This window comes from Nannospalax galili, unplaced genomic scaffold, assembly GCF_000622305.1.
Source record: "Nannospalax galili isolate Female #2095 unplaced genomic scaffold, S.galili_v1.0 scaffold626, whole genome shotgun sequence".
In the NCBI taxonomy this organism is placed as follows: domain Eukaryota; kingdom Metazoa; phylum Chordata; class Mammalia; order Rodentia; family Spalacidae; genus Nannospalax; species Nannospalax galili.
Window position 1 is genome coordinate 372,330 of NW_008354396.1, and position 13,555 is coordinate 385,884.

At 37.9% G+C, this 13,555-nt stretch overlaps 1 pseudogene; it reads right to left on the reverse strand.

The window, feature by feature from the left end:
• Nucleotides 1-1,359: 1,359 nt before the first annotated feature.
• The window catches only part of LOC103748832, a 30,320-nt pseudogene continuing 18,124 nt past the window's right edge, over nucleotides 1,360-13,555 (reverse strand).

Here is a 13,555-nt window from a genome sequence, read left to right on the forward strand (position 1 = left end):
CAGAAGCTTTGTCAGATTGGCTGGTGACTGTTCTTCCTTTGATAATAAGCAAGAAGTTTTCCCACTTAACTGACTGACAATGCACAGCCAGTTTGAGTTTCAGTGGGGACTGTGTTCAGGGCCAGAAGTCATAATCCAGTGGCCTCTTCTATGACAACTCAGAAACTCCAAACAGACTGGGAAACACTTCTGATTCTTCCTTTTCTTATTGTTAACACTAAAGTGAACTATATCAGAAGAAACACACACCAGATAGTACCTCTCCACTGCCTTTCCCGTCCTTTCTTCCCTTCCTTTGTGCCTTCCCTACAAAAATTCCAATTTCCCAACACTCCGCATTTGTCTTATAGTCACTTGATGGCCATTGAAATCTGTCATGGTCTCTGTGGTTCACATTTCAAGCCTGCAAGCACGGATATTCTATTCTCTGCTCTCTGACATACTAACTTTGGTAGTCCGTGAATCCTGGGTAATCTGACATTGCTTTACTCTGGGTTATTGGGTGTTGGTGACTCAAGTTACATGACAATTCCACACAGTGATTTTTGAGTGATGTTGAAGAAAATATCCTGTCATGACAGCAACCTTTTTATTAGAGATAAACCCTGACATACTTTTGATGCCATAAATTAAAATTCTTTCTCAAAATTCATTTGATAAGATGAAGCAATTGGCATGTACCTGGGCAATGAAAAGGGAGTAGGATGCACAGGAAAGTGAGAGTGCTTTGTGCAATCATAGCAGAACTTTAACAAATACATTGAATGTAGCTCACCCCAGAATTATTGATTAATTTCCACAGAACCTTAAAAGTTGCTGAATGGCCCTTTGTTCTTCCTTTGCCAGCCCAATCCCTATTTTATTCTGCCTAGCATCTCTCTGTCTCCTTCTTTCCAAACCGCATTCCCATTTGCCTGTTCTCATACGTGTTCAGTGATACCTCCATTAGTTTGTTGGGTTTGATTGTTTGTTTGTTTGGGATTTTGTTTACTTGTTTCCCACTAATAAACCTTTGTTTCTAAATCATCCATACGTATCTTCCTTGCTTGAAAATTCTAAAAGAAAAACTCAAAAGGATTAGTAAAGAAAAATGTAGAAATCAACAACACCCTTTGAATTTGTTTTTAAGGTTGAAAAAGTATTTAAAGTTAGTAATTCCTAATAGAAAAACATCTGAACAAATACCCTAATGGCAGACCTTTATAAAGTGTTTCAGTTGCATTTGATGCAGACCTATGTCTTCCAAGCACCCCAGCTCTCCTGATGAGAAGGTCAGGGGGTACACTGGTTTGTATTATTGCAACATCCATTAAGTAATCTAGGTTGCTTCTCCATCAGCAGGGCTCTGGCATATGGGCATTATGTTTGTCCTTCAAATTTGGTTGACAATTTCCTGATGAGATTCATTATCTTGGGGTTGTTTGCTGGGGTCTGGGCCACATCCTGGAAGGCCACCATTACTGCAAGAACCTCTGGATCACTGAGAATTTCTTTGAGTCCAGACATTCCTGCCATTCCAGGGATGTGCCCTCCCATTTCAGGCATTCCTCCAGAAAATTACCAGGCATTCCCCCAGGAAAACCACTTGGGAAAGAGCCAGACCAAGCTCCTGATTCCTCTGCCTTCTTCTTCCCTTTGGCCTCTTTCATGTTCTTCTCTAGCTTCTTGACTCGTTCTATTTTTTCTTTTATTTCTCCCTCTTCATGTTTCCCTCATATGTTTTCCTACATTCAGCAATTTTCCAAACTTCTTTCAACATTGCACCAGCATTTTCATCAAAATCCAGTTTATAGGCAAGGGCAAGATCATGGGCTACTTCTTCCCAATGGCCCAGAATTATGTGTGCTTTCCTGCCAATTGTAAGGTTGAGCTGAATCAGGATTTATTTCAATGGTTCTGTTACATGATTTGGCTTCTGAATTTTGACTAAGACACTGGTTTTCTTGGTAGACAGGATGGCAAGCAAGGATTTAGCTTCATAGCCTCTTGTGAGCAAGTCAGTGGCTTTCTGCAGTATGCCATCATTTAGAGCTCAGTGGCAGCTACTTTCTTTTCATTTGCTAGATCCACCTTGTACAGGTGACTACAGCTGCTGTGAGTTCATGAGCACAAAGGCCACGTCATATCCAGAAGACATCTTTTTGTGGCACACCTTCCTATCCTCCAGCTTTTTTTTTTTTTTTTCCTCGCCATCTCCTCTTCTCCAATGTCCCCGAGCCTTGGAGGGGGTGATGCAGAGGTCCCATTTAGGACTGAGCAGTCTACTGTCACTTAGTCTTGGCGTTTTAATCAATGAAGTCTCTGTTTTAGCTGCTGCCTGCTGAGTAAGAAGCTTCTTGAATGAAGTCTGAGAGCAGCACTAAATTCAAGGTTTAAACGTAAGTATTTATAAAGCACTTTGACATCATGTCAATTTAGTAAAATGATATCAGTAACTTCCTCACTAGGGCCTTTGACCTTCCTAGGCATGGGTTCCTGAACAGGTTTACAACATGCCTGGCTTTTACATAGGTTCTGAAGATTGAACTCTAGTCCTCAAGTTTGAAGAGAAAACACATCACCAATTGTGCTATCTCCCCAGCATTCCACCCTGCCAATATTTTATTATAGGGTACCAACAGATTTGCTGCACCCCCCCCAATAGCCTTATTTAAACTTCATTATCTCTTTAAATGTCTTATTTATGAAAATAGTTACATCCTAAGGTCTGTGAGGGATGTGACTTGGGTGTGTGTTGCTAGCTGAATCTGGGGATGTGTTAAATCTCATAGACAGTATATTGTTTTGCTTTGTGGGTGGAAACAGTTCTCTGTAGAACTCCACCCTTGCACTCCATTCTTCCCCTTAGTTTGTTTTTTTAGCTCTCATTTTACTTTTTGTTTCCCTATCTCTTAACATGTTACTATACTTATTTTCCATTTTAGCCTTCATACTAAAGATATATGTGATATATCACAATATTTACAATACTAGAGCATTCTGTTTCATTGAATATTTATTCTTTTAGTGAGTTGATGCTTTCAGATATTTTGTTCCTAATCATCAATATCCTTTTCCAATGAAAAACTCTCTTTAGCATTTTTGATACAGCATATCTGATGGTGACACATTTTCCAAGGTCTTTTTTCTGGAGTGTCTTCATCTGCCCATCATTTCTAACAGAACATTCTGATGGGCATACTATTTTCGGTTGGTAGCTATTGCCCTTTATAACTGTGCTTCCCTCATTCCACTCATCTGACCTGTAAAGGTTCTGTTGAGAAGTCTGCTTTGAGGTGAGCCAAAACACCCTCATTTGTTTCTGTTCTCTCGCTACTTTTAGAATCCTCTCTTTGTCTTTGATCGTCTGTAGTTCGACTGTAATCCATTTTAAGGTAGACTTGGTTGTATTGGATTCAGGCTGCTATGGAACGACTTGTGTGTTTGCCCACCCTTCACTGGGATGTGTGTGTTTTTATGTAGGTTTGGGAAATATTCTGTTATAATCTTTCTACCCTTTTGGCCCTCTCAAATCCCTTCTGAACTTCATTATATCAGATATTTGGTATTTTATTTTATTTTTGTCTGCATGTATGTAATTGGACCACATGTATACAGTGCTCACTGAGACCAGAATAGGGTATCAGATCCCCTGAAACTGGAGTTAAGGATGGTTGTTAGTCACCACATGGGTGCTGAGAACAGAGCCGGAGTTCTCTGCAAGAGCAGCTAATGCTATGAACTGCTGAGTCATCTTTCCAGGCCCTGTCAGAACTTATCTTAATTCCTCTTTATTGTCTTTTCTTCTTCTCTTACTGAGTTCTGTCAAAGAGACTGTCTTTGAACTCACTAATTCTTTCTTCTATTTGATCCATTCTGAAATGTGTTCTTTCAATCACATTTTTCATTCTGGTTAGTGCATTTTTTATCTTGTTTGAATTTTTTCAATTTCAATTTCCATTAAGTTTTTCTAAGTTTCTGGATTGTTTTCTGTGTTTGTTGAGTTTCCTCAAAGCAGTTCATTTCAGGTGGTTGCTGAATGGTTGGTTCCCTGCACCTTATTTTACCATTTGGGGAAAGTCATGTTTCCCTGGAAGTTATTGAAGCTTGTCACCCTATAATGACATCTGTCTACAGAAGGATTAGCTTTTCATTCCAAGCTTGACAATCTGTCTTTTGCCTGTCCCTCCAGAAATTCAAAGGATGCTTATTTTCTTGGAGCCTATGGTCATTGCCTCTATTTCAGCACTAGATGGTTTCCAAGTCTAGGTTGATCACCTCCTGTGACTGGTACACTGTTACCGCTTCAGCACTAGAGGGCACCCAAGTCCATGTTTTTCTCGTACCTGCCATTGGTTTATTGCCCCTGATGAACTGAGGGAGTGCCTAAAAAGAATGGTCTGCCGCCATGAGCCTGTCTTGAGTGAGGTCAGTCACCAACCTATGGCCAACTGCCATGGGATTCTGAAACGTGCTGGACCTCACCATAGGGACCAGTCCCAGGTAGTTTCACTACCACATGGACAATAACTCTGACAATGGCTTGTGCTATTGTTTAGTTTTCAGGAAGAAGTAAGGTAAGAAGACCTGTGACTATCAATGCTGGTTTTTACCTGAAATCTACAGCTCTAAGAAACTAACACAGTACAGGAAAGGAACCAAATCCCACACTAACATGGCCTATCTGCTGCTGTGGTATGGATTTATTGTTTAAGACTACTGTAGCCAGCTACAAGTGATACTAAATGGAATGCAAGTCTGTTAGGGGTCTTGGGCCTCTGCCTGACACTGGGGATGCTCCAAAGACTCCATCTGTAGTTGCTGGCCTTGAACAAGGGGCTATGGGTCTTTGCCTAGTTAGTACTCAGTTTTACCTTGGCAGGTCTGATAATGGGTTTAGCATATAAGACCTCAATCTATTTCCCTCTTTAGCAGTGAGAACCATCCTTCTCTAAGAAGTGTTGCTTGGGGTTGGTGAGGTGATGACACAGGCCACTCCCTTCTTCTTGTCTTCAATAAGTTATTTCTTATTATTTTGATCAAGCCTAGTACTGTGACCTCTGACCTGGCTTCCAAAGCTCATGTGAAAGAAGTTTCATACATGAACTGCTATACAATTTGACGTTTTCATGGGAAGATACTTGCTGGGAGATTCTTCACGGCCATTATTTTTCTGTGCCTGTCTCATGTTTGTGAACATCTTGGAAGTAAAGGTTGCTCTTTGATTCTGAATTATCTATTCGAAGATGCTGGTCTGGCAAACAGTCTTAGAGAATGGAGATGATCTGTTTACTGTCCATTCTAAAGGATACTTTTTCCCTAAGCCTAGAGAGTCTCAGTTATGATTTATATGCAAATTTCCACCTCACTACATGTGAAACTTGTGGAACAAAAGAAACAGAGCAACTGTGATACCCCTGCCACTTCCTGACCTTGACGAAAAGGATTCTTTCTCTGACTTGATCTTGTATTCATATCTTAGGAGCTCTGAAGCACTAACAGGCAAGGTAGTAGTTAGCACACCAGTAGAGTAAAATTTTAGATTCTTCACAGTCTTTGGTCACTTCAATTTTCACAACTGTATAAACTAAAGAAGAATGTTCATGTACTTACTAGGTATTGTTTTAGTACAGAATCTTTCTAATTTATTATTTTATTATTGAAATTCAAATCCACCAAATACGTGATCTGCAACCATTTTCTCCAAATCTATAGGCTTCATATTTGATGGGATCCTTTAGAGAACAAAAGTTTTTAATTTGGTTAAGCCTGTTTCATCAATCTTTTCTTTCATGGCTTTGTTTTTGTGGTCACATCTAAGAAATGTTTGCCTAACTTAAGATCACAAAGCTTTTCTTCTCACAAAATGACATTTTTGAACTTTACATTCAAGTTTGTGATCCACTTTGAGTTATACATTGCACTTGGTATGAGAGGTAAATTGAGTCCAGATATAGACATGATGGTGCATGCCTGTAACCCCAGCATTTACAAGTTTAAGGTAGGAGGAGCACAAATTCAATGCCAACTTGGGCTACATGGAGAGATTTTGTCAAAGAGTAGGAGGAGGAAAGTAGCAAGAACATGAAGACAGAAGATAAAAGGATAGGTTGACGTTCTCTTATTTTTCTTACATATGGTTACCCAATTGTTCCAAAACCATTTGTTGAAAACACTATTAGTTCTCCATGGAATTGCCTTTGAAACTTGGCTGAAAAACAATTGGAAATATATGTGTGTACATAGAACATGGAAGTAGGAAGGGGATCATGAAAGGGAAAAAGAGACACTAAAGCTAAGGAGCTGAAGGGAGAGAAGATAATGGAATACACATGCCATGAAAGTACAGTGGGGATACCTTAATGGGGGGTCCAGCAAGAAGGAGGCAAGGAGGATGGGGGAGAGTAAATAAGAGCAAAGGGTAATGGCATTTGTGGATAAAGATGGCACGGAAACCCTTTACTTTGAATAATAACTTGAAAAACTATGTTAATCTGCTGCCGGATTATCTATTCTTTCCCTTTAAACTATTTGGATATATTCACAGCCCTATACCATCTTGGTTAGTCTGGGTTTAAAATAAATCTTAGCTGTGAGGAAGCATAACTCCTTCGATTTTGTTCTTTTTAAAGCTCTGTTGTACACTCTAGTGCTCATCCCTCACCATATGAATTTTATAATCAGCTTGTCAGTTTCATATTGATTCTGTAGACTGACTTGGGGAGAATTAACATCATAACAACATTCTTATCCGTGAGTATGTTTCATCTATTTTTCTGTCTTTTTAAAACATGTATCAATGATATTCTGCCACTTTAAATGTACATTTGTAAATAATATTGTTTTATTTTTAAATTTCAATTACCTGGTTCATGAATAATAAAGACACAGCTAATTTATTTCATATTTTGTTTATTATCTTGTTATCTTAGTAAAGTACTTTATTTTGGAAGATTTCTTCTTTTACAGCTTCCATAGTAGTTTGCAAATATAGTTTTCATGATTTGTTTATAAATAAGAGAGATTTCTTTCTTCCTTTGTAAACTGTAATCTTTTTATAATTTTTCTCTATTCACTAGGCATATCTATTTTTCAAAAATGTTCACCTGCTTAAGGACAATTTAGCCACTTTCAGGTTTTAAAAATATTAATAAAACTGTTATAAACCTTAGTGCTTAACTATTAGTATGCATATAAATATTTTAACATGTATTTGCTGGATTATATGATAAGAGTATGGTAAATTTTATCTAAATTAATTGCAGCCAGGCATGGTGGCACAAGCCTCCCACAACTTGGGAGGGAGAGACAGGCAGGTCTCTGTGAGATCAAGGTCAGTCTGGTACACATGGTGAATTTCATGCCAGAATGGCTGCAGAGAGAAGCTATCTAGTGTTTTTTCACACAGCAGAACATCTCTTTTTAATGAAGTGTAGCTTCTTGATCATTTTTTCATAGAGAATACCTTTGGTGTTGCTTCTAAAACATCATGCTGCACACAAGTCATCTAGGGTTTTCTCTGTTAGTCTTGAGGAGTTTTATAGTTTTGCATTTTATATTTGAATCTATGTCACATTTTAATTTTTGAAACGTGTAAAGACTGTGTTTAGGTCCCTTTTTATCTTTTTGCTATTATTTACTTAGGAGTACTCACTTGTTCTAGCATCATGTGTTAAAAATATTTGTCTCTAGGGGCTGGAGAGATTGGCTCAACAGTAAAGAGAACTGACTGCTCTTGCAGAGGACCTGGGTTTGAGTCCCAGTACTCACATGGCAGCTAACAACTGTCTGAAACTCCAGTTCCAGGGGATCTGAGGCCCTCTTCTCACTTCTGTGAGCATTGCATGACATAGGTGCACTTACATGCATGGAGGCAATGCACTCGTACACATAAAATACAAATAATAAAAATAAAATTAAAAATTTTTTAAAAATTGTCTTTCCTTTGGGGCTGGAGAGATGGCTCAGCAGTTAAGAGCACTGACTGCTCTGGCAGAGGACTCGGGTTCAATTCCCAGCACCCACATGGTGGCTACGAACTGTCCTTAACTCCAGTTCCAGGGGGATCTGAAGCTCTCTTCTGACCTTCATGGCATTGCATGACACAGGTGCACTCACATACATGCAGGCAATACACTCATACACATAAAATAATAAATAAATTTATTTTTAAAGTTTAAAAAAATTTATCGTTCACTTAGTGCATTACCTTTGTTCTTTTGTCAAAAACATCAACTGACTCTATGCAAATCTATTCCTGTACTCTTTATTTTACTCAGATAGTCTATTCTCTCACCAACAGCACAGTGTCTTTTACTGGTGCTGTAAGATAATTCATTTTTGATGCAATATTTTTCTTTTTATTAATTTTTTATTGAAATTTTGCCAAGTTCATACAATTTATTTTAATCATATTTAGATCTCCTTCCATATAAACACCCCCTTACAAACCTCCCACTGAATTTCCTTTAATACATATCATTATATATATATATTCCTGTAGAATCAGGATTGTGTCCCCAAATGCCCTTCTGTGTGGACTGATCCACTGGAGCTTGGTTAACCTACTAAGAGTCTCAACCTTAAATGACACTGAATCTCTCCCTTCTGGTAGCCATTGGTTGACAATAGTTCCTTAGGCAGGGTTGGGGTTTCTTACCCACTTCCCTATGTCTATGTTGGGATTTTGTCTGACTTAAGCTTATGTGGGACTTGTACATACTGTTAGCATTGAAGTGAGTTCATATGAGCAACTGCCCAGCTGTCTGGAAAACTCTGTTTCCTTGTGGTCATCCATCACCTCTGGCTTTTACAATTTTCCACTCCTTCCAGAATTTCTTTCTTTCTTTATTTTATTTATTTATTTATTTATTTATTTATTTATTTATTTATTTATTTGTCTTTTTGAGACAGGGTCTCCCTGTAACCACAGCTGTCCTGGAACTCACTATGTAGGCCAGGCTTGCCTTGAACTCACAGAAATCTGCCTGAATATCTGAGCTTTGGGAGGCAGAAATTTGATACAGGTGTCCAATTCAGGGATAAGCAGTCTGCAGCCTCTTATTCTTTGCATTTGGCCAGTTGTGGTTCTCTGTGAGCATCACCATCTGCTGTATAAGAGTGCTTCTCTTTTGAGAGTTCGGAGATAAATTAATCAAGGTAGTTTGGGAAAGCTCCCAGAATTCTATGATAATACTAGTCAGTCCTCAAAATTTATTCTTGCCCCTCAGTATTGCGATAGCTATTTGTTTTGCCTCTCCATTTAAACTTTGGAATCAATTTTTCAATATCCACAAAATTACTTACTGAGATTTTGATAGCATTGCGTTGAATTTGTAGTAAAAAATAATAGCTGTAAATTTAAATGTGTTAATAGATAGAAGCCCTTTAAGTTATTCATTTCTTCTTGAATGAAAAAGGGCATTTAACATATGTTCAGATAGTTATCCATTTCATCTAGCTGGAATTTTATTTTAAAATTTTTATTATATTTATTTGTTAATTAGTGTATGTATGATTGTGTGTGTGTGTGTGTGTGTGTGGGTCAGAGGACAAGTGGCAGGATTTAGCTCTCTCCTTTCAGCATGTGGGTCCTGAGAACTGAACTAGGGTTATCTGTCAGGCTTGGCAAGGGTCTTCATTCACTGAGCCATCTCACTGGCCCTAAGTAGCAAATTTATTGCCATGAAGTTGCTCTTCGTACTCCTTCACTATATTTAGCATCTACTTTCACTATATTCAGCAGACCCTGTAATGATGTCACCATTCTAGCTCTTGACATTCATAATTTTTCTTTTGGTCTTCATTCTGACTAGTGGTATTTGTAGTATTTTCCTCTTTTTATATTATGTATAATCTGTTTTTTGTTGCTTTTATTCTGATTAATAAATTCTCCTAAATCAGAAGCTGAAGCCATTGGTTTGAAACCTTTCTTCTTTTCTGAAAGATACATATTGTATTGTAATTTCTTCATCAATATTTATTAAATTGCAACTCACAAATTTGTTGTTTTTATTTTCTGTTGATGGGATAATTATAGAACATTTAATAAATTACTATATATTATGAAATAACAATTGTCCTATTAATATTCTTTAATCTGCTATATACTGTGTTAGTATATACTAGTGTAGCCGTTCCATTTAAATTTTCTTTTGATTGTTTTATTCTGGAATATCATTTGTACCTTTCCATTTTTAATTTTATTTATTATTTTATAAATATTTTTGTTCTCTTTGAGAATTTCACACGATGTATTTTGGTCATATTCATTACCAACTCTTCTTAACTCCTCCGAGACCTACCCTCACTTCCCTATCCCTGAAACATCATGTCTTTTTAAAAATTAAATAAAACTGATCAACTCCAGTTTATGTTGTCACTATACTTCTTGTTGTGGGGCCATCCACTGGAACATGGTCAACCTACCAGAGGCAACACCCTTAAAAAAACGAATTGTTCCAAGCATAAAAATTTGTTCCTTAATAATTAGTAGATGTGAAAAACATTATCATTGAAATCTACTTGATGACTTTATATCTATGCTCAGATGCCAAGGAGTGCAGAAAATAACTGACTGTAACTAGTAATAATCAGATATATAGAGACTAGAAACGCATGTGCAAACATCTTAATGTCAATTGCATTAAAAATGAAGTTTTCTGCATAAAACTCTGTATTTTAATAATGAAATGGAGATCTTAAAAAACAAAACAAAACTGAATTCTTCTTCCCCCAAAGCCATCACTGTCCATAGCGCATCAGTTGGCCGGGGGGGGGGTGCTCATGAAGCCCTGTCTACTCCATGCTACATGTTGACTGGCTTGATCTTGTGCAGGTGTTGTGAAGACAACCGTGGCTGCTGGGAGTTCATGAGTGCAACCGTCTTGTCATAAGACACTCTCTGTCTCTTAGAATCTTTTTGCTTCCTCTTTTGTGATGGTCCGTAAGCCTTGGGGACCCTTTGTGTATAGGTGTCCCATTTGTGGCTGAGCGGTACAAGCCACTAATCTCTGTACTTTGACCAATTGTGAGTTTGTGTGTGTTAACCACCCTCCACTGTACAAAGAAACTTCTCTGATGAGGTCTGAACAGGGAGGTAAAAATTTAGAGGGTAGTTGGATACTGTGTTCATTTATCAAAATAATAGTACTAGGTTCAATCCTGGGGCCAGCGAGTTCTTAGCCAGATTTTCAGTACCAGGTATGTGTTTCCACCTGTGGAGAGGGTGAGTTCCTCAACCACAGGTTCTTAGCCAGATTTTCAGTACCAGGTATGTGTTTCCACCTGTGGAGAGGGCGTTAAATCCGATCTGAAAGTGGTTGGTTAGCTGTATTTGTGCAACTATTGCACTTATGAATGTATGTTGTCATATGGTCATTATCATAGGAAACTGCCAAGGGAAAAAGCAATCAACAGTCCTACCCAGATATCAAGCCTGTGAACCACAATAATGAACAGCCCACCAAGATATTCCCAGTGGTTGCAATGGTGGCACTTTTATCTTGGTGATAACCAACAGCTGTCTAATTAGACTTAGGTCTGCTCAATAGGAGGGAATTCGTTCCTGGTACTATAAACCTATCCAAACACTGCCGGCTAGAGAGGTCATAGACCCTAAAGGAGAACCTGCTACTGCCATTTTCCTAAACCAATATAATTTCTTATTCTATTCTAAATATGTATCCTTATACTCATGGATAAGTTTAGCTCTCATCAAAGAAGCTCTTTTTGCAGCAGATGGAGACTTGTGCAGAGATCCACAACCAGTCAATTTCACACACACACACACACACACACACACACACACATATATATATTTCATGTTTTACTTCTTGTGTCTGTGATTTCCCCTAGCTTCAACAGCATATGATGTCATAGAAACTTTTATTTTTGCTAATTGTACTAACTTTTTCATTTCTATGTCAGTTTTGATTAATTGAAGCTCTGAGTCAGACTCTTAAGTGCAGACTCTGATTCAAAAATGAGGAACTGTCACCTCTCTGAAGTTGTTTCTGTGTGCATCTCTCCTCTGGTGTGCATCTCTCCTCTGTAGTATTCTGCTTTGGTAATCCTTGGTCCCTATGCATCCTAGCCTCTCAGCTCTATCATCTCAACTCTTGAGAAGTGACAGAATTAATTTGGGTTCCTCTCCATACTGCAGCATGAATCCCTTTTCCAGGCAGTACAGAGGTCATTAAGTTCAATTCATTCATTTCGTATCTCTTAGTGCACAACTCTCCTTCATAGGCTGCTGTCCAATTTCTAGAAAACAATACCATTATTTTTTGTTCAGCTTTTTTGGATATATTATGCCAGAGATCAAGTCTGATCCCTGTTTTTTTTTAATTTCAGCAAATAGCAATGGTTAAATGTAATATTGATCATTTTCAAGTTTATTTATTTTAGCTAATAGTGGCAACAACATTTGTATAGAGACGTTGCATTATGTCATGAAAGGTGAAAGATATTGGTGACAAGAAGACAAGGAGATCACTGACTAATTTCTTGAAATGCTCAGAATTTATCCTCCAGTCTATCTTTAAGCTAATGTTGACCCACAAAAAAAGCTTAAGGGAAACCATCTTTCTAACACAGAGAAACATAGCTTACATATAATTCAGCATTATATTTCCTTCTAAAACCTATAATGCTCCAACAAAACATCAAGTTTAAGATTTTATTCGACTTACAATGTGCTCTTCTATGAACTGTGCATAGTGAATGTTTATAATTTCAGTTTGGCTTTGCATCCACTTTTGAACACAAGTTTCTCTTACCCAAACCAGAGTTCAGTTGCACTTGACATAAGTTTCCAGTTCCATGAACGCCCGAATAGCTAAAGATAGTGGTTAAAGGTGAGCACTTAGAAGCATCTCTTCTGCCCAGTACACTTGGCACCACTATACATCTGCTTCCTCCAAGCAGACCATTCAGGCAGGCATTTGCCCATGAACTTAAAGTGGCCCCAACATATGCTACTAATTGCATCCTCTCTTCTCACTTCCTGCCTGTGCTTCCTGACCTTGGCCTGTATGACTTCCAGACATGTGTATACCCTCTATGGTTTAAACTGAAATCTCTTAACTCACTGTTGTTGCATCATTGAAGATTAGGCTCATTTGTTGCTATAGTTATGTAATATCTAGCAGAGAATCTACCTAGGATATGTACTTAATAAATATTTGAGTGAATGAATGTAACTCCTGTAAGAATGGGGAAATGATCAATATAACCAGAAGAAATGGATTATTTGAAATAAAAGAAAATCTAGTAAGAATTAGAGAATAAAATATCAATGAGTTACAAGAAAAAAGAGATAGAGAAAAGGGAGATTAGTAACTGAATTAGGTTAAACTGCCCAAGAAGGAACTGCAAGGACACAAAACAGAGAAAACAGACCAGAATGAGGAGCTGTGGGTGCAGCACAGAGCACACCTGCAGGCTTACCAAATATAAAGCAAACAAAAGCAATAACCACTCACAGGAGAGCAAAAAGGAAAGAAAACCGTTCAAGTGGATGAAGACAGAGCAAAGAAAAGCTGTATGACATGAATGATGGAGTAAGAAAAATAAT